This window comes from Dermacentor andersoni, chromosome 8 (assembly GCF_023375885.2).
Source record: "Dermacentor andersoni chromosome 8, qqDerAnde1_hic_scaffold, whole genome shotgun sequence".
Classification (NCBI taxonomy): Eukaryota; Metazoa; Arthropoda; class Arachnida; order Ixodida; family Ixodidae; genus Dermacentor; species Dermacentor andersoni.
Window position 1 is genome coordinate 148,332,960 of NC_092821.1, and position 19,954 is coordinate 148,352,913.

A 19,954-nucleotide genomic window follows, 5' to 3' on the forward strand; every position below is an offset into this window, starting at 1 on the left:
AGCACTCCCTCCCATTGCTCCGCACTCGGGTTTGGTATAACGGGTACCACGTCTATCTTCTGGCATGCCCACGTTATGTGGTACAGCGTGGGTGTTTCGTGGCACCAGGGGCATTTGTCATTGTATAGCGTGGGATAAATTTTGCTGAGTACGTGCAAGTTCGGGTACGAGCCCGTTTGTAGCTGCCTCCACGCGACAGAGTCCTCTCTGCTAAGGGAGTTGTGCGGTGGTGGATACCGCTTTCTGCAGCCCTTGTAGTAATTTATTATTGCCGAATAGACTTGGGGTACAGGTTCGGTCTCCTCGAGGTCGCCTACGTTGGATGCTCGGTAATAAGTGTACCCTCGAGCTATCCTGTCCGCCTCTTGGTTCCCTGCCACTCCCGTGTGTCCCGGCGTCCATACTATCGTATGCCTAATTGGTTCTTCTTTTGTTTGTCGTTCTGTTATGTGGTCTCCGGAGCGGAGTATGCGGATTGCTCCGTGCCCTATTCTGCCGCGTAGGTAGTTGCGGCACGCTGTTTGCGAGTCTGTAAGGATTGTTAGAGACCGTTTAGACCGATAGCCCTCCGCTGCCGCTAGAGCGACGGCCGCTTCTTCAGCCTCGACTATCGTACAGTCTTGTAGTGATGCGCTGGTGATCTCGCGTAGGTTCGAATCGATCACCTTTGCTACCGCGTTGCTGTTGCTCTGCCCCGCTGCTCTGGCGTATGTGGCTGCGTCCACATATACCGTCGTTTCTTGGGGTGCTAGGGTCTTTTGTAGGTATTCAGCCCTCGCTTCTCTGCGTGCTTTGTGTAGGTTGGGATCCATGTTCCGGGGTATGGGTGCTACTTTTAGTGTGTTGCGATACTCATCCGGAATTGTTTCGGTCCTCTGTATCTCCTGAAGTTGATCGGCGCAGCCTAGTTTCTTCAGGAGCTCCCTGCCAGATGGGGTCTGCTGTAGTCTGCGTTGTTGGGAGACTAGTTGCGCCTCTTTCAATTCGTCGAAGGTGTTGTGTAGTCCTAAGGCTAGGAGCTTTTCGGTTGAGGTGTTGTGGGGAAGACGGAGTGCGGTTTTGTAGGCTTTGCGTAGAATCGCGTCCGCCTGTTGTACCTCACTCTTGATGGGATTGTAGTATGGGAGGCTGTATGCCACTCGGCTGACGACCAAGCTTGTGACCAGCTTGAGTGTGTCCTCCTCTCGCATGCCGTGGCGTCTGTGTGAGATGCGCGTGATCATGCGGGCCACTTGTAGGGTGGATGCCTTGAGTAGGGCGAGGGTGTGGGTGCAGCGTTGGTTTGACTGTATTTACATCCCCAGGATTCTGATGAGCGTCTTTTCCGGTATCGGCTTCCCCTGGAGGTAGACGTTGAGCTTTAACTCGTCGCTGGTGGGGACTGTGCGGTTTTGCTTTCCTCTCCAAACTCGCACTCATCCGCAACCTCAGTGAAGAGTTAGTCGCAGAATTAACCGACTTTCTCAACAAACACTGGGAAGCTGAGACCGTCCCCGAGGAGTGGAAGCATGCAGAGGTAGTGATGATTCCTAAACCGGGCAAGAAACTGCAAATTGAGAACCTCAGACCGATCTCGCTCACATCGTGCCTGGGTAAACTGTACGAGCGAGTGGTGACGCTGAGACTACAACAGTACATGGAGGACAACGAACTGTATCCCCACAACATGTTTGGATTCAGAGCAAAATTATCGACCCAAGACGTACTGCTTCAAATCAAAGAAGAAGTACTCGGGAACGTCCCCAGGAGCGGGGAGAATATAATAATGGCATTGGATATCAAGGGGGCTTTTGACAATGTAAGCCACGAGGCTATCCTCACGGGCATGAACGACCTGAACTGCGGGAGGAGAGTCTACGGCTACGTCAAAGCCTTCCTTTCAAACAGAACGGCAACCATTGGCCTCGGAGGGCTCCGATCAGAGAAGTTCCTTACTCCAAACAAAGGGACGCCTCAAGGGTCGGTCATCTCCCCCACGCTTTTCAACATAGCAATGATTGGCTTGGCAAAACAATTAAATGAAATCGACGACATACACCATGCCATGTATGCCGACGACATCACCATCTGGGTTAACACAGGCTCGCTCAGACAGAAAGAAGAGAAGTTACAAGAGGCAGCCACCTGCGTAGAGGACTACGTCAGAGCAAGAGGGCTAGCCTGCTCCACTGAGAAGTCCGAGCTCCTGAGAGTTTGGAGAGCAGTGCCGGTACAATTTTTCGGCCGACATCTGGGGACACGTAATCTGCGACGATCACTTTCGGCGACAGTGTCGCCCCAGCGATAGCATCACCGTCAGGCGCACACTGATTGGCCGGCTGTGCAAAATTGGATGACGTCAGTGCTCAGCCAGCGAATCAGCTCGTCCGATTTTTGCTAAAACAGCCAATCAGCGCGCGCCGATGGCGAGAGCGTGGCCAAGGCCGAAAGTATCGCCGAAAGTGATCGTCACGGAATACGCGTCCCCAGGTGGGGCGTTAAGACAAAGGAACAAAAAGTGAGCGCCCGAGTTAGCTCTGCTTGTCTGCGCATGCGCATTCGGGTCGCTAGTGCGTGGCGTGACCGCGAGTGTTCTGTGCTGTAGTTCCCGTCCATATCTAATTTAACGAATGATTAATTTATTTCTGTACGTTTGCAAAAAAAAAGCATTGCTGCTAGAACACCTAGGTATTTAGCAATTGACACTGCCTTTTCTAGGCCCGTGCAATTATTACAATACGTCGTTGGAACTCAGATTGAAAGGTAACGTGAATTGCAGATTCGTGTAACATAAACAAAATTGTCGCTGCGCAAAATGAAAAAAAAATCAAGAAGTAGCAAAAGTACAAATAATATTACACCATCGATACGTAGTCGTTATGTCTTATAGCTTGCTTAACAACACGTGAAAATTTTGTACTCTTTTTTATTGTCTCTGGAAGGTTATTCCATACTTTTGTTTCCATGTACGTAGGCTACCCTGCGTCTATACTGTACAGATTGTTAACGGGAGTAATGCTGACATGTTTGTTCAACTGCGCCCGTGTGTGTGTCCAAGAAGCGTCGCGAAAAAAATTGTGTCTGGAAGGGGGGTGGGGAGGAGACTATCGTTTGATAATTCATCACGAACTGAAATCGTTTTTTGAAGTCCCTCGATTAAGTGCTCAAAGCTGTGTCGTCTGTTCCGGCTTCTCTCGTCAATAACGCAACTGGTTAAGCGTAACTGGTCACCGAACAAAAAAAAATTATAAAGATCATAAATGAATAACACTGAGCATTACCGAGCAAAAGAAACGTAATCGATAAATAAAACTACCAAAAATGTAATTGATTACAGATAATTAATCGCACGTATTTCGTCTCCTACGAGTCTGCTCGGCACGCATCGTTCCCTTCGCATCTGACGCCGCTACGCGAGTGCGAGCGCGTGACCCAAGAAACGCCGCGTATTAAGAGAGCTTTCGTATTAAGTGCTGCTAAGAAACGGCGCGTATTAACAGGCTTTCGTATTAAGTGCAGCTAAGAAACGCCGCGTATTAACAGAGCTTTCGTATTAAGTGCAGCTAAGAAACGCCGCATATTAAAAGAGCTTTCGTATTAAGTGCACCTAAGAAACGCTGCGTATTAACAGAGCTTTCGTATTAAGTGCAGCTATAGTATTCCAGGCTCCGTGCTTGCGGTGAACCAGGTGGGAACATCTCGCTTGTGCTGCTAACTGCGTGCCCACTTTAACACCAGCAGGCGCGAGGGCTGTGTGCCAAATTTAGAACGATGTAAAGCTCTCTGTTCGGGAATTCAACTTGGACTGGACTGTGCTCTTTTCCAGGCGCTGCATACAGGGCACTGAGTGCTGTGCTAGCTTTTTTTTTTTTTCGTGCATGCAACCTTGCTTCAAAGTACTGACTACGTATATGCGTTTGAACTTTGATTTTATTTTTAAATAATTCTATTTTTATTTGTTTACCGGATGTCCGTGCCTGTGTGCCTTATTTCCTATTCGTCTTTTTTATTCATCACGTCATCCACCATTTGGTTCTTCCTTTCTTCTTTTTTTTTGTCCGTGTTAATCAGTAGCTTTTTTCTTTTCTTTTCCTTTTTTTGCACCACTCGGGGAGCGCCTTGGCCCACATAGATGTGAAACGCAGGAAGCGTGTGCTCCCAACACCTCTTCACGTGTTCGCCTAGCTAAGTCAGTCAGTGTGTAGTAAAACCAGGATGTCGAAGGCACATCCTGTCAGCTTCACTCTGCGTGCTCGTCTTCTCAGCCGTGAAAATGGTTTGTCGTACTGTCACTCACTCACTCACTCACTCACTCACTCACTCACTCACTCACTCACTCACTCACTCGCTCGCTCACTCACTCACTCACTCACTCACTCACTCACTCACTCACTCACTCACTCACTCACTCACTCACTCACTCACTCACTCACTCGCTCACTCACTCACTCACTCACTCACTCACTCACTCACTCACTCACTCACTCACTCAGTAGTCAATCAATCAATCAATCAATCAATCAATCAATCAATCAATCAATCAATCAATCAATCAATCAATCAATCAATCAAAACCTGACTAAAATCCGGGAGGACGGCTTGACGAAGGGCCCTGCCCCCTTCGTTTCGTCACACACAAACAGATGGCATGGCACACGTAACGTACGTCCTATACGTTTAACGGATATACAAATACGCGTGATACGCACCGTGCACATGACGCAAAAAATAAAGAAATCGGCAGCACGTTAACACACCCGTAATACGTGAAGGCGAAAGCCTGCTGTACACTTGGTAATGCATTGAGTTAAAGGATCGGAGGGGTTCAGACTCCTTGCAAGACATGACGAGCCGCAGTGTGAAGTAAACGTATGGCGCTTTAGGTCGACCTCCTCAACGACACATGCGGGCATCTAAATGCACCACCTAAAGTTCCAGCTTACTCGTCGCACGCCGCGCACCTGTGCAATAAAAAAAAAAGAAAACAGCTTCATTTCATTGTTAGAGTGATAAAAGCGGTCAAAATTAACACTCTTGATGTAGCGTATTTACTAATAGCGGAAGTGTATATGTAGATAAATATTGCTTGAAGTAACTAGCTCGAACGAGTCACCATACGCAGTAATACACAACGGTGCCCCAGAGAGAGAGACGGGGTATGTAGGACGAAGGGCCGCAACTGCATTCGAGAATGCTTTAAGGGAGTTCTCTTACGCGAACGCGAATGCGAGAGAGAGAGAGAGAGAGAGAGAAATAAAAGCCTTCTCACGCGCATACGTATAGTATTATGTATATATAGCTATGTAGCCACGTGCGTGCATAACCAACTAGCGCGCGTAAATTTCTCCGCGGATGCTAACTCAGCTCGCTCGCTCTGGCAGGCCATGTTTCAACACCGATGGGACGAGAGCGCGGTGATTCTGTCGTCTCAGCTCGAAATCTATGCTTTCCGCCGGATGCACCGGAAAACCGTTCTCGGTCGGTGTCGCCGGGCACGTTTCCGCCCCCCCCCCCCCCCCCCCCGAACCCCCCAACTCCGGTCTCCCAACCGTCTCCTCCAAAGTTGCGAAGGAAGCTCGTCCGGGTATGCATCGGTGGGGTTGCAGGCAAAAAGAGATAAAGAGTACGAAGGGTACGCGACCAACCGAAACGAGTGAAACTGTCCGAGTGGTTTAACGGAACCGTGTTGCCGGGCTGGTTTGGTTCGCACTTGCCGGTTTTACAAGCGCGCGCCTTTTAGACGGGGCGAGGAAGTAGACTCAAAGATGGAAAGCTGGATGGAGGGATGGACGGATGGGCTGTGAGCGTACCCTTTGAAACGGGGTGGTTGGTTGCGCCACCAAGCTTGTGTTCTTATTTTCAATAATGTCCTTCCTGTCTTTTCCAATATGAAAGAAAAAGGACACACAGACGGCGAAATAATAATATTATTAATAATAATAATAAGTAATGCTTTTGTATTTTGTAAAACTTATTGTAAAGAATGAATGAATGAGATACAGACACACCTGCTGGCGGGTGTGTAGTCGCCTACGTGGGAGAGGTTGTAGGGTAAGGCCCCAAGAGTGCGAGAGAGTGAGGCCGGAATAAATGAAACAAAAAGGTGGAATCGGTATTTACGTGTAAATGTTGCTCCGTGTGTTATCTTCAAGACGAAGGCAATGTGAAAAAGTGTATATGTATCTATATATACATGCAAATCCAACGCACATGTTGGAGTCTACCTGAAGCGAGGATTTGCTGATTGGTGATGCCTATATTTTCTACAACACAGCTATATATATATATATATATATATATATATCAGGGGCGTAGCCAGGGGGGGGGGGGCTTATGGGGCTTCAGCCCCCCCCGAAATTTTTTCGTGCTGTCCATGCACCGCCGACCAAAGCAACCCCAGGCGCAGTAAATCATTCTGGATTTGGTCTAGAATGTCTTTTTCACGCTCGAAAAGCCATTTCACCGCGAAAATTGCGAACTCGGGTTGGATTTCGCGGCAACGTCCATGCACCGGGAGTCACATAACGCAAGGAGCCCCATCCGAGCACAAAGTTTCAGTGGCGTTTTGATGACAAAGGGGCTCGCCGTGGCCTCTCGCGGAGGCCGCGGAATCTACACTCTATCATGGTATCTACGAAGCGCGTGGATGTCAATTCCGAAACATTATGGGTATAAAGTTCTCATAAACTTTTGATGTGAAAAGTGCATTGACATTTCCAAACGTGTGCTTTAGATTTTCAATTTCAACTTTGTAAGTTTAATGTTCCCATAAATATTTGATGCCAAAGGTGCATTAACTTTTCCGAAGTCGTACAACGGGCCATACAATGAGACAAGCTACAACACACTATCAGACAGGTTGTCAAAGCCCACAGTGAAGCCCGATGGGACGAAGCGTTGTGGTGGTTTATTCGTGCCGTCATGTCACATAAAAAAATTTCAACATTTTTTTTCACCTGCGCCAAAGCCTCCAGTGAAGACACTAAAGCCAGCCAAGGTAACTATGTTCTTATTTATTTATTCTATTCTACTTCGACTTTTAATCGGGAGGGCACATTGAGCCTCTTCAATTTTTTTTGTTCTCGCTCACCTACCCGGGGGCTGCCAGAGACAGCCAGAGCGCATGCGTTTTTTCAGTGTTGCCCCGACCACCGCGCGGCGCACTTCGGTGCGGGTTCTCTGGCCGAGTGCATTTTTGCCTGGCAGAGTTTTGGACGCTTTCTAGCTAGCAGTCGAGAAAAATAAACAATGGGCGCTCGCCGCCATCACTGTGGAGACTCGACGGATTGCACCGCGTTCGCTTGAGCACAACCTCTCCAGAAAGTCTTGTCTCGCCGGTGTAGGATACCGAGCAGTATGCGCATTGTTCTTGGTGGACCAAGCGTCTCGTGTTTTCTTCGATATGGTTCCCCCGCCCCAAGAATGAAAAAAAAAGGAAACGTTGCGGCGCAGCGAATTGTCGCATGGTGTAAGTTCTATTTTGTTACATCTTTTGCGGAAAGTAATAGGCCATGGGACGCTTCAGCTGCCGGACACACTTACTATATTATTGCGATAGCAATTATATGGAGACTCTAGGCGCATTCGTGCCGTCGCCGTCGCCCTCATTTTCCGCATAAAGTCCAAGGGCGATAACATCGTCACCGCGCGCCGCATGCTGTATGTGCGAGTGAAAGCGCGCGGGGGGGGGAAATGGGTGAGTCAACGATGGTGGCTTAGCCTTTTGTGCGCAAAGGAGAAAAGCGGGGAGCAAGCGCGCCGCCTTCCGTCGCGCGCAATGCACCGGGGGGAGTGGATGGTATTGGGGCGGGATCTAGGATTCTGTGAACCTGTGATTGCCCAACATGGTTTATTTGCCTTGTTTGACCCATTATATGCCATGACTTTTTCTTAGATACGTAGATTTATAGGAGACTTATACGTATGTTTGGATATCTTGTTGCGAGGTTTTGTGTATACGTGCAGTGAACTTTGTCTCCAGTGGCAATTTTTTGCCATTTATCAAGCTGTATCTTCGCATTTGTATATTCCATTGTATCTTCGCATTTGTAATGTACGAGGGCGAGTCAAATGACAGTGAGCCTACCCACCCCGCGCAGTTATGTTTCTGTTCATTATCTGCAAGGCCTGCGCGTAGCACGCAGGCAACTCTCATTTACAAAAGTGGCTCGCAGGTATGAGGATAAATGTTCTTTAATGCGCTCGTACACTGGGTTGAACATGGTTGCGTGACGTAATGGACGCTCCAGAAGTTGAGCAGCGTGGTGCCGTGAGGTTTTTGTCAGCTGAAGGTGAGGGGTTTCCCAAAAAGCAATTAGTCACCGTATGGCTGCCGTGTACATTGAACATTGCATTTCATTGGCTACTGTGAAGCGTTTGAACAAACGGTTCAAAGAAGGACGTGAAAGTTGCAAAGACGATCCCAGACCGGGCCAAAGCCATCGTGCAATCACCCCTAACGAAATTGCAGTAGTTGATGAACTGATGACACAAGAACGGAGGATAAGCATCGATGAACTGGCAGAGCGTGTGAACATCAGTCACGGTTTTGTTCACCGTCACCGTTCACGCCATCATTCATGAACATCTCGGTTATCGGCTCTTGTGTGCCCAATGGATGCCCAAGATTTTGAACCACCGCCGGAATACGGATAAGTTCGGTACTGCCTTTACTCATCTGATCCGGTATCACAATAAGGGTGACGATTTCTTGTCTGCAATTGTGATCGGGGACGAACCATGGTGCCACTACTACGAGCCTGAAACACGACGGCAAATCTTACAATGGAAACATTCGAATTCACCACCCCCCAAGAAAGCAAAGGCTATCATTTCCGCCGGAAAGGTGTTGTTCACTTTTATTTTTCGATCGTCAGGGGCCATTGCTGATAGAACTTGCTAAATCTTGAAAGACTATCAATTCTTTCCCATATTGTGAAACGCCGGATCGGCTGCGTGTCTCAATCAAGAACAAACTACGTGAAAAATTGACGAATGGGGTCATCTTGTTCCACGACAATGCCCGTCCCAACGTCGCTGATGTGGTTAGTACGAAACTGGCGAAGTTCAAGTGGGAAACGCTGCAATATGCGCCATACAGCTCAGATCTGTCGCCTTGCGACTTCCACATTTTGGGGCAACCGGAGAAACATCTCAAGGGAACCAGATTTGTCTCGGACGATGACGTGAAAGTCAGTTGCAGACGTTTTGAAGCAGCAACCCAAGAAGCTTTATGAGTCAATGGGACAAATGTCTAAATGCTCATGGAGGCTACTTTTAAATAAAGTACCCCGTTTGTCATATATTCGCATTGCCTCACTTTCATTTGACTCGCCCTCGTATATTCTGCAGAACTCCTGCTTTTTATACGTGCTCTCTGCTGCGACTGTACTTTCGGCGCAATTACTCACGGTACAAGACCGGTGACAGCTGCTCCTGCTTAATACAGTGGAACAAATGACAGCGTCATTGAGATTTTTCACTGGCTGTTGCATATGTACAAGAATGTAAACAAGGATCTTGAATGACAAAGTTTCATTAACATATTTGTGGTCAACTTGATCATTTTATGGTCTTTACATTTTTCATATCAGCGGCATGCACTGCTTTGTTGGTATCTAACTGATGTAGTTCTGAAGCTCGTGTGATATTTAATTCACTTATTAAATAGACAAAAACATAGAAGCATTGACATCAGTTATGTTGGGCACAACTTTTGGCACATACGAGTATAATATTTTATGAAAAAATACATATTTTACTTGTATTGACAGTGCGTAGCGTTCAAGAATTCGTTTGCAGCATCTTTTGCAATGGCAATGCAGTTATTATTCATGTATTTGATCCCTAGGCAAATTGTTTAAGAGGAAGCTTTAGCTTGGCCCCACTCCGACGCGGCCTATTCAGATACAAGTAAAACGCAGAAACACTTTTCTGAGATAACTCATGAATCGCTCTTAATGAAGTTTGTTGCATTTGAGAGAGTAAGCTAAATTCTAGTGTCTGTTGGAAGCGGAATTTCGATTTAGGGTCGAAACTTTGTTTAAAATATTTAGAAAAATTCGAAACTTCGAAACTTCGAAAAAAAATATAAGGACGAAGTTCACAAACTAATAGCTCTGCATCAAGAACAGAGATCGCGGTTCTGTAAACGGCATCCATTACACCATTCAAAGTGGACAAATTCGATGTGTCCTTTTGTATCTTACGTGAATTGGTTATTTTATGTACAAGGGTTCTGTAAGAGCCGTATTTCCATAATACTTCATTTTTGGAGGCTCATGTGTAACATATCAAATTTGTCCGCTGTAGATGTACTATAATGTGCAATTCACAGAATTGTGATATCAATTTTCATTGCTGATTTCCAGAGTTATAACCTTCATTGTGTCATTTCCTGAAAATTTTCGATTTTTGCCACTTTTTAATAAAATATCGACGACCTAAATCGATAATTTAAAACAAGCAGTCACTAGAATATGAGTTTTTCGTTTAAATGCTACAAACCTGATCAAATTTGGCGCAGTAGTTGCCGAGAAAAACGAATTTTCTTTCTACATGTATTTAGATAGGAGCATCCGACCTAATGTTTCCTCTTAGGAGGAGGCCGAGCTTAATATGAGCCCCCCCCGAACGAAATTTCTGGCTACGCCACTGATATATATATATATATATATATATATATACCTCACTGTACCAGCGCTTCGAATACATTCACGAAAAGTAGGAAAGAGAAAGGCGTGTCCGTCTTCTGGCAACCGTACATAAGCTGCGTGCTGTTCCGTCCTCGCGACGCCGAGACATTGCACGGAAGTAGGGCAACACCAGAGCGAACGCGTGTGCCTGGTGCGGTGCCAAGTTCAACGACTGGCCTTGCGTGGCTGCAGCCGCTTCAAAGTCGCACGCTCGGAACGTGTGTCGCCCGTGCCAAGGTGTGACGAGGCATGCCGCTGTACTGACGCACGAGAAAGGGAGAAAAAGACATAAATTAAGACTGTCTCGCACTACATTCATCGTCGTCATCGTCATCGTCGTCGTCATCGCCGTCATCATCATCATCATCATCATCATCATCATCATCATCACCACCACCACCACCACCACCACCACCACCACCACCACCACAGTTTGGAGCATTTTGCAGTTCACTTTCAGCTCGCACTGTACGCCTGCTAACCGTTAACATAGGTGTAAATCATGTACCTAATGAATTACTTATTCAAGTGCGATACACTTGTCATTGACAGGCTATATAGTCTGATGGCCTTACAATCTGTATGTTTTAACTTTCGCTGGGATAAGAATTACACGGACACTCGAGGTGCGTTCGCGACGTCGCCGTTGGTGACGCTGCTGTCGTGCTGTCACTAGTGGACGGAAGCACCGACCGGTCAGTAGTCGAGATAAGCAAGAGACGTTTATAGTATTGGCCACAAAGAAAAGCACGGAAGAGACTGATGCGACCGGATATGTACTACGGGCAATGGCTGCGGTACAAGGTAGATAGCGAAGTTTTGAGGAAGAAAAGCAAGAGGTTAAGGAGACGTATACAAACATGCTAGAATGAAAGAAAGTGGAGGACGCTTAAGAGTGAAACGCGATAGCACTTAAAGATTCCCGACTGCTTCTCACGCTTCCCGGCAACTGCAGCTTATGTAACCGTAGTGTTTACCGGGAAACCCGAACGCTAGGCACGAAGGCGAGCTTTCTGGTAGAAACGCGACATCTTTCGTGGGCCGATGCCTGAGGTCGTGCACGGCCGCTCTAAAAAAAATTTACATAATTTTTCAGGTTTCTGCTGTTGTTTCGCACTTTTAATATTTCAGTCTGAGAAGATGTAACACAAAATGCACGCGCTGTCGGTTTTTTTTTAGTTTCGTGACTTTTGTTTGTGGGCTGTCATTTTCGAAATTCAGAGGAATAACTTTGCCAAGAATGTTAGACAAGGTATGAGCAACTTCAGTGACAGAATGGTATGGCAAAATAGCGCAAACATACCGCAGTGCCATATAGCAAGGCGTGGCACGTACATTTAGCTACATGTATAGGGCAATTTTCGCTCACGGACAACGCCGCCGACTCCGACATCGGATTTTCTGCGACACGGAGCCTTAACGCAATCGCATTAATATAAAAAAAGTACACGGTGCACAATAGAATTATAAGACCAACGGTGTTCACTCGTCAGCGTTGTGATAACTGAACACTGCTGGGTTTTCAAACCGTATCGTGCATTGTATTTTTTCAAATATTTTTTTTTCGTTGAACAGCTTGGCTGACGTTACCTGAGGCGCCCTATGTAGGTGTGAAGCCCGCAATGCCACCGCCGGCGTTCCTCAACACGCGGGCGTTCTGAGACGCCTGGTGGCCGCCGGGGCACTGTCTCTGCTCCGCACCAGCAGTTCGTCTCGCGGGCTGCGTCGCGCCATATGTCGCCTCCGCGATTTCTCAGGGTCCGTCCAAGATCGGCGCAACGCTAACCCTCGCTATCGCTTTCAATGTTTTGCCCCACTTCGGGCAGTACTGGCATGCTTACTTTTGATCGCGGCAAATCTAATCGAAGTAGATGCACTGATTCCCGAGAGAGAGAGAGAGAGAGAGAAAGAAAGGAGATCAGTTCCGACGTGTGCCTAGCTAGTAGCTTCCGAGGTATAGCTCGTCGGGCTCTGCTGGTGTGCGTCCATCCCCTCGCCTTGGATGGTTGTTTGTATGCCGGAATTAAGGTGTTGCGTATGCGCTGGACCGGAAGGTCACGTTCCGCCTACACAGGTAGCACGCGCACTCGGGTTTCGAAAACGACTCGGCCCATCAGTCCCTCTGTAGAGCTGTCGCGCTTCCTTGTGTAGAATATTGCGAAACCTGCGTCATTAAAAGAAAAAAAAATGCGGACCCCTTCCTAAACGAAATGCTCCCACACTTTTCATACGCCCACGTGGTGTCAAAGCGCGACGCCGTCGTGACGCCTTGTTCTTACCCCCCCCCCCCCCCCCCTTCGCAGTCGGGCGAAAGCTTGAACAACGCCTGATGAAAGAATGGGACACAATGTTTAACTCAGTGGCCCATCGTCCGGTAAGTGGGTAGAAGGGGAGAGGGGTTGTAGTACAGGGGTCAACTGACTAAGCATCCCCCCCCCCCTAGAAGTAGTCTCTTCGAATTGAGCATACATAAAAAAGTATGCAGGGTGTCCCAGATATCAGGCACCAAATTTCTTTTTTTTAAAGAGCGAACCCTTTCATGTGCATGAAACCAACTGCCTGTCGCGAACAGCAGCGTGAAGATGCATCCAGTATTTTTCTATTGTTCATAATTAATTTGTAATGATCGGTTAACTAAGTTTTAACTATTACAGTTACTGTAGTTATGTGGATACTATGTTTTGCAACACATTCAAAAACATCAATTTTAATTGTTTGTAGCGCGCTCTCTTTCGTGTGACTATCTATCTATCTATCTATCTATCTATCTATCTATCTATCTATCTATCTATCTATCTATCTATCTATCTATCTATCTATCTATCTATCTATCTATCTATCTATCTATCTATCTATCTATCTATCTATCTATCTATCTATCTATCTATCTATCTATCTATCTATCTATCTATCTATCTATCTATCTATCTATCTATCTATCTATCTATCTATCTATCTATCTATCTATCTATCTATCTATCTATCTATCTATCTATCTATCTATCTATCTATCTATCTATCTATCTATCTATCTATCTATCTATCTATCTATCTATCTATCTATCTATCTATCTATCTATCTATCTATCTATCTATCTATCTATCTATCTATCTATCTATCTATTATAGTACCCTACTCGATTTATGGGCTTCTAAAAGCCATCATGATGTCTAGCCGAAATTTGGAGCTGAATTCGTGAAAGAGAGTCGCAGTACGATAACGCACGAACGCAGTCACGTGGTTCTGTTTCATATTTCGCGAGCTTTCTCTGAACGCCGAAAGAAATCACGCAGCATGTACGTTGCCACAAGAAATTGGATCGGTCGTTTCTGAATACCATTTACAACGTAACGAAACGCACTTGATCCTAAAGGGAATACTAAAGGTTTTGCATAATTGAGCTTAGTTAATTAACCAGTTAAGCGAAATATAAAACATACTCTAAGAAGCGCCACATGACGGCAAAGCATATGTAGTTGGTTTCATTCATCTGCGGTTAGCCACTTCTTAAACGCCTTAGTTCAAGTTACGTGAAAAACCCTGTATAAGGTGTCCCAGCTAACCTTATCCAAGCTATTGAAAAAAAAATTTAAAAACAAGTACGGTGCAAGATACGGTTATAAGACAGACGGTGTCCGGTATAGTCAGAGCTATGACTTTTGGCTATGACGACCTAGAACCGTAGGTCTTATAATCATATCTTGCACTGCGTTTTACAGCGAAGGTGTTTATGGCTAGCGTTCCGTGCATTTTCGTTCTTCGTGTGCGATAACCGTGGTGCGATCCCGAAGGTAGTGCAACACCGGGCCGACCCGCAGCGGAGTGAAGCAGGCTTCAAGCACTCCGCCACCTCGCAAAAATGAGTTTAATATCTCGAGTGCAAATAGAACCCGTATCGGATATGAAGCTGTTAAGAACGCACGCTACACTTTGGCCCTCGTCTGCCATGTCTACTTTCGCGCCGCCCTCTCTTTGTCGACGTTCTAAGCGCTTGCGTATCTCCTCTCTTTTCCCTCCGCTCTCCCGTGGCAGCGGTCCCGTCGAAATCGTCACGCCATGGCCTCCGAGATCACCCCCGCGCGCGTTTCTCTCTGAGGCCATGGTCACGCGTGTCTAGTTTCCTCCGGCTCCTCGGGGCGGCGGTCCCGTCGTCCACGCTAATGTATGTATAAAAAAAATCTCGGTAAATGAGTTCGCACCTTTGTTCAAAATTCAGTGTCAGCTCTATGTCGTGCGCTAAACAGCTTCGCTGGTCATCCACCTTGACAGAGTGGAACAGCTCAGGAATTTCATTTTATCTATTAAAAAAAAAGAACAGCTCGGCTATAGCGTTAGCTGGGAGACACGGTATATAGAATCGCTAACGCATACAGCCGATCATTAGCCGTACGTTACACTCAGCGCGTCGTCCCACGCGAAGCGGTTGCGAAGCACCGCGCCTTTGAAGAAAGATGGTAGACGAACGGGCGTTCAATGATTAAGGCGACTGTAACACCGTTGCCAAAATGTTCGCGCCTGGTCGTTAAGTTGCCTCCTCCTCCTTCTCCTCCTCCTCCTAATGAGCCGCTTACGTTCGCGCATCATTCGCGTACTAGCGCTGGCGCCCTCCCTCTCGTGTTGCGAAAACAAAATGCCTTGTCACCTCAGCGTCGTCTGTCACCGCCCCCGAACGCCTCGGGCGCTAGAAACGCTAAGCTACGACAATGCCTGCGCTAGCGAGAGGAGCGAATACGCTGTTAAGACCGCAGCGCGCGCGGCGTCAGATACGAGAAGCGTTTTGCGAAGTTGTCGCAAATCTGCGGGCTTAGATTTTGACGCACTTCTGCGCTACTCGATGTAGCCGTCAATGCTTTTCTCGCTCGCTAGATTTAGCGGACTCGGTCAGTGGGAAAAACCGGAAGCCGTCCAGGGCCTATACGTTTGTAAACAGCGAAAGGGTCCGCGCACTTTGCAAAACGCTTGTGGCGAATCGAAAAGGGGTTATAGCCTCTTTTATCCACACTGTGGCGGTAGTGCGTATGCGTGACCTCAGGAAACCTCCGGCCACGCATTATCGACAAGTCAAGGTGGCCCAAGACGAGGACGTATTTTGTCCCGTAGTACATAATATGTCGGCGCATGTTCTCGATGATGTGTTCACATATAGGGAACGTGCCCTATGCGTCGAGTTCGTGTAATGTCTATAGTTAGCAGTAAAATTCCCATATTTTTTTTTTGAAACATTCTAACTGTGCAGCAAAACTGGTGCCAACTGTAGAGTTGTGTAGGGTCGTGTATAGGGGGCGGGGGGGGGGGGGGTGACAGTAGTCTATTTTCATTCGCTATGTGGCAGCAGTTCACTTGTGAGCTACAGAGTTATCGATCGCGGACGGTCACACGTAAGAAGACGTGTTCCAGCGTTCTCCTGCTCTCGATGCGACGCGCTCGCGTCGCATTCGTGTAAGCGCCGCCATTGCGTAGCGACACTTCACCCACAGAGTCGAACACATTCAGTGAGAGCGTATATTCGTATAAACCAGCTATATACGCGAAGCAATAGTCAGCTGCACCTGCCGCGAAAGACTTTCCACACACGCGCGCACGCTTCTCTTCATTTCCCCAGCATTCAAAAACCTCTCCGCGTCGCCTCGTAGATTAATTGCGACCTTGTCGAGCCCCTCTGGCTCGTGTTTATGCGCGTGCGCGGCGTTTCTGTACGGGCTTCCGAGGGTGCGCCGAGTGTGTCGTTCGTCGCGAAGTGTGGGCGATCTGTTTTTCGTCGCGCGGACGACGGGGGCCATGCGCGAAACACGCGGGAGAGCGGGCGTACTGGCTTGCTGGCTGTATGCTATAGTTGACGGAGTGTGCATAGGGGCAGGCGAGGCTGCTGCGGTACAAAGCGTATCCGATATCTAGGGCACATCGCCCGTGCGTCTAGGGTTTAGTCCTTCGGAAGCAGTGCTTCCGTTTTAAAGGGCCCCCTCGCCAGGCCACGTAGCAAATGTTGGTTATACGCTGGAAGTTGTTGCGTGCCCTCTGAGGAGCGTTCTGCCGGAAGAGTTCTTCAAGTAGGCTCAATAATAGCCGATATGAAAGCTTTTGAAGTGCCGCGAACCCACGGTTTTGAGAGGCGAGCGTCACCGCCAACGCAGACGCTCTCTCCGCTCGCCCCGTCTAGCTTCCGCAAGCGAAATTCCTTTCCCGCAGGGCCGCTATCTCGTACACGTTCGAAAAAGCCAACGTTCGATTTCGTGTCGCGCGATTGTCCAGGCTGCGCCGATATCGCGGCCTTTGCTATAGGCCAATCTAGTCCAATCGCGTGAGGCGAAATCGAACGTCGCCTTTTCGAACGTGTACAAGATAGCGGCCCAGGCTGCGTTCTCCCATACCGGAGCTGGAGGATCGCGTGACGCCTACGTCACGGGCCCGGCCTTCCCTTCTTTTTTTTTTTTCTCGCTTTCCTTTTTTTTTTTTTGTCTTCTTGCCCTTTAAAAAGCGGAGTTTTCCTACAACCCCGTTTTTTCTTTTGTTTTTTTTTTTTGAGTTCGTCGCCGTTTTCTCGCCGCATATGCATTCGCGGATATACACGGGCAAACTTGGATATGTGATGTCTGCTGCGTCGCTGAGTTTATTCAGTGACCACTGGGTATGGCGGCCTCTGAATAAGTACCACAGCGCGCGTGCCCGTTCTCGGGCCGATCCCTCGAAACTATAATCTGCCACTGCGGCATCTACAGGGGGGTGGGGGGGGGGGGGGGGTATGAAAAACCTTAAATGTGTTTAGATATGTGTGTCTGCACTTTATCTCTCTCTCTCTCTCTCGGCGCAAGCGCGCCTCCGTCAACGTTCTTCCCTCGTCAAGCATCACGCGCGTATAGCCTTCGCGCTCGTGAAGACGGCGGCCATAACGGACGGCACAGGCAACGGAGGCTGCCGGCTCGTGTTATCCGCTACTGCTGCTACTTCGTTAACTGAATCAAGCTATTGCGTCAGTTAGATTCCAAACATTGCGTTGGATAGGCTTGACTTTCGAAGAATGCACCGAAGAAAAGAAAGGAACAAAACCGTCACATTTATATATATATATATAATATATATATATATATATATATATATATATATATATATATATATATATATATATATATATATATATATATATATATGTCTTGTGGCAAACTGTGCATTGCTGGTCATAGAAATGTGACGGTTATTTTCCTTTCTTTTCTTCAATGCATGCTTCAGAAGTCAAGCTATATATATATATATATATATATATATATATATGTTATACAACGAGGGCCCACAGTAGAAACAACTGCAGTCCTCTTGTTCTCAGTTGCATAAGTATACCTTAATAAAAAGGCGTGTATTGTGATTAGACAGTAGGAAAACGAAGAAAGAAGAAAACGATTGCGTAAGTCAGACAGTGGTGAAACAACACAATTTAAGGCAAACACTGGTACATAATCAGAAACCGGAGGATCAAGGAAGGGAATAAAATGAGACGCCCCAAAGCAAAAACAGAGTTTGCAAACTTGCAATTTAAGATCTATAAGCGAACACTGGGGTGATGACAATATTAGCGCAGATTTTACACGAGTCCGTATAGGCTACTGCAAGGTTTTATACCAGCGATGCTAACAATCTGTTTGCCGTAACTGCTGGAAGCCTTTGGAAGGAAAATAATATTCCGCAAAAGAAAAAAGAAAGTCGTAAAATAAAAAAATAAGTTAGTCGGGTTTGGGTTAGAGTCTCCATCTGCCAATGACGTTCCACGATGAGTGTGAATTTCCTAGTTATTAAGGTGTCGCAATTATGCCTTGATTGATCACTATGTAAGTCACAAAAGCTGCTCCAGATTGAAACTTTTAACTCGAGGCTGTTTCCCTCGGCTTCTTTTTAAAATACTGAATTTCTTTTCATTTTTTCTTATTTTTATTTTCAAATCCCGTGTCCCGTAAGTTTTCATCGTCGCCGACTGTATATTTTGCATCAGTGGGCAAGGGCGCACTTAATTTGCGTTCGAAGAACGATTTCAACAACATGTAAGTGTACCTCGCGGACTGCTACATTGCAGAACCATCTTAACGAAAAAAAAAAACCCCGCAGGATTAAGAAAACAATTACCGGCGATGAGTGCGAAAGTTGTCGCATCGTTGTCACTTTAGTAGGTGTCCCGTAAGTTTTCCTCGCCGACTATATATTCTGCATTAGTGGGCAAGGGCGCACTTAATTTGCGTTCGAAAAACGATTTCATCAACATGTACGTGCCTATCTCCCGTAATGCTACATTGCAGAACCATCATAACGAAAAAAAAAAAACGCAGGATTAAGAAAACAATTACCGGCGATGAGTGCGAAAGTTGTCGCATCGTTGTCACTTTAGTAGGTGTGTGTGTGTGTGTGTGTGTGCGTGTGTGTGCGTGTGTGCGTGTGTGCGCGCGTGTGTGTGCGTGTGTGCATGTGTGTGCGCGTGCGTGTGTGCGTGTGTGTGCGTGCGTGTGTGTGTGCGTGCGTGTGTGTGCGTGTGTGTGTGTGCGTGCGTGTGTGTGTGTGCGTGTGTGTGTGCGTGTGTGTGTGCGTGTGTGTGTGCGTGTGTGTGTGTGTGAATATTCGTAAACACGAATATTTATGGAATATGCCCTTTTAAACAATTCGGAACGTCAGCTGTGCGCGATTAAACATGCAATCAGACCGAGAGCGCGATAAGTTTCATCCCCACGGACATCGTCCCGACACAAAACGGGAGAGCTTATATAGCGGAGTACGCTATACGTTGGTCGCTATGCGTATGCAGCGACCAATTGCACTCTCCGCAGAGACTTGTGTATGCGAGCGAAGTGCTTATTTGTTCCTATCGTGCCCATTTGTGTTTTTATAATAGAGAACGCGTCGTAGCGTGCGACGTAGTGGCAGCCCATCAATGTAGACATTTGGGCTTGTTGGTGTGACATTTTGAAGTTTTTGTTGTGGCGCTAAAAACACGAGGACGCAGAAGAGAAACACAGACACACACAGGCGCTAACTTCCAACAGGAAGTTAGCGCCTGTGTGTGTCTGTTTCTCTCTTCTGCGTCCTCGTGTTTTTTTTTGCGCCACTAGAAATACTTCGTAATGGCAGCAACTCGCTGGCGTTACTAATGCCAGGACGGGAACACCGTTTCACGTTAACTGCGAAAACAGCCTGTTGATTATTTCAAAAAAAAAAAAGAAGCTTTTCGAGAAGTATTCGGCGTTCGATTCGCTCTTGGCACCAGTCGACTCGCATTCGATCTCGGAAATTACTATTCGCGCACCCC

General features: G+C 47.1%; 1 protein-coding gene and 1 pseudogene across 2 annotated transcripts in view; one reads left to right on the forward strand and one right to left on the reverse strand.

Annotated features, from left to right (window-relative positions):
- LOC126528965 (uncharacterized) overlaps nt 1-19,954 on the forward strand; it is a 292,870-nt gene that overhangs the window by 23,706 nt on the left and 249,210 nt on the right. The gene's annotated exons all lie outside the window — the stretch shown is intronic.
- Nucleotides 14,444-14,622, reverse strand: LOC126529500 (U2 spliceosomal RNA; annotated as a pseudogene).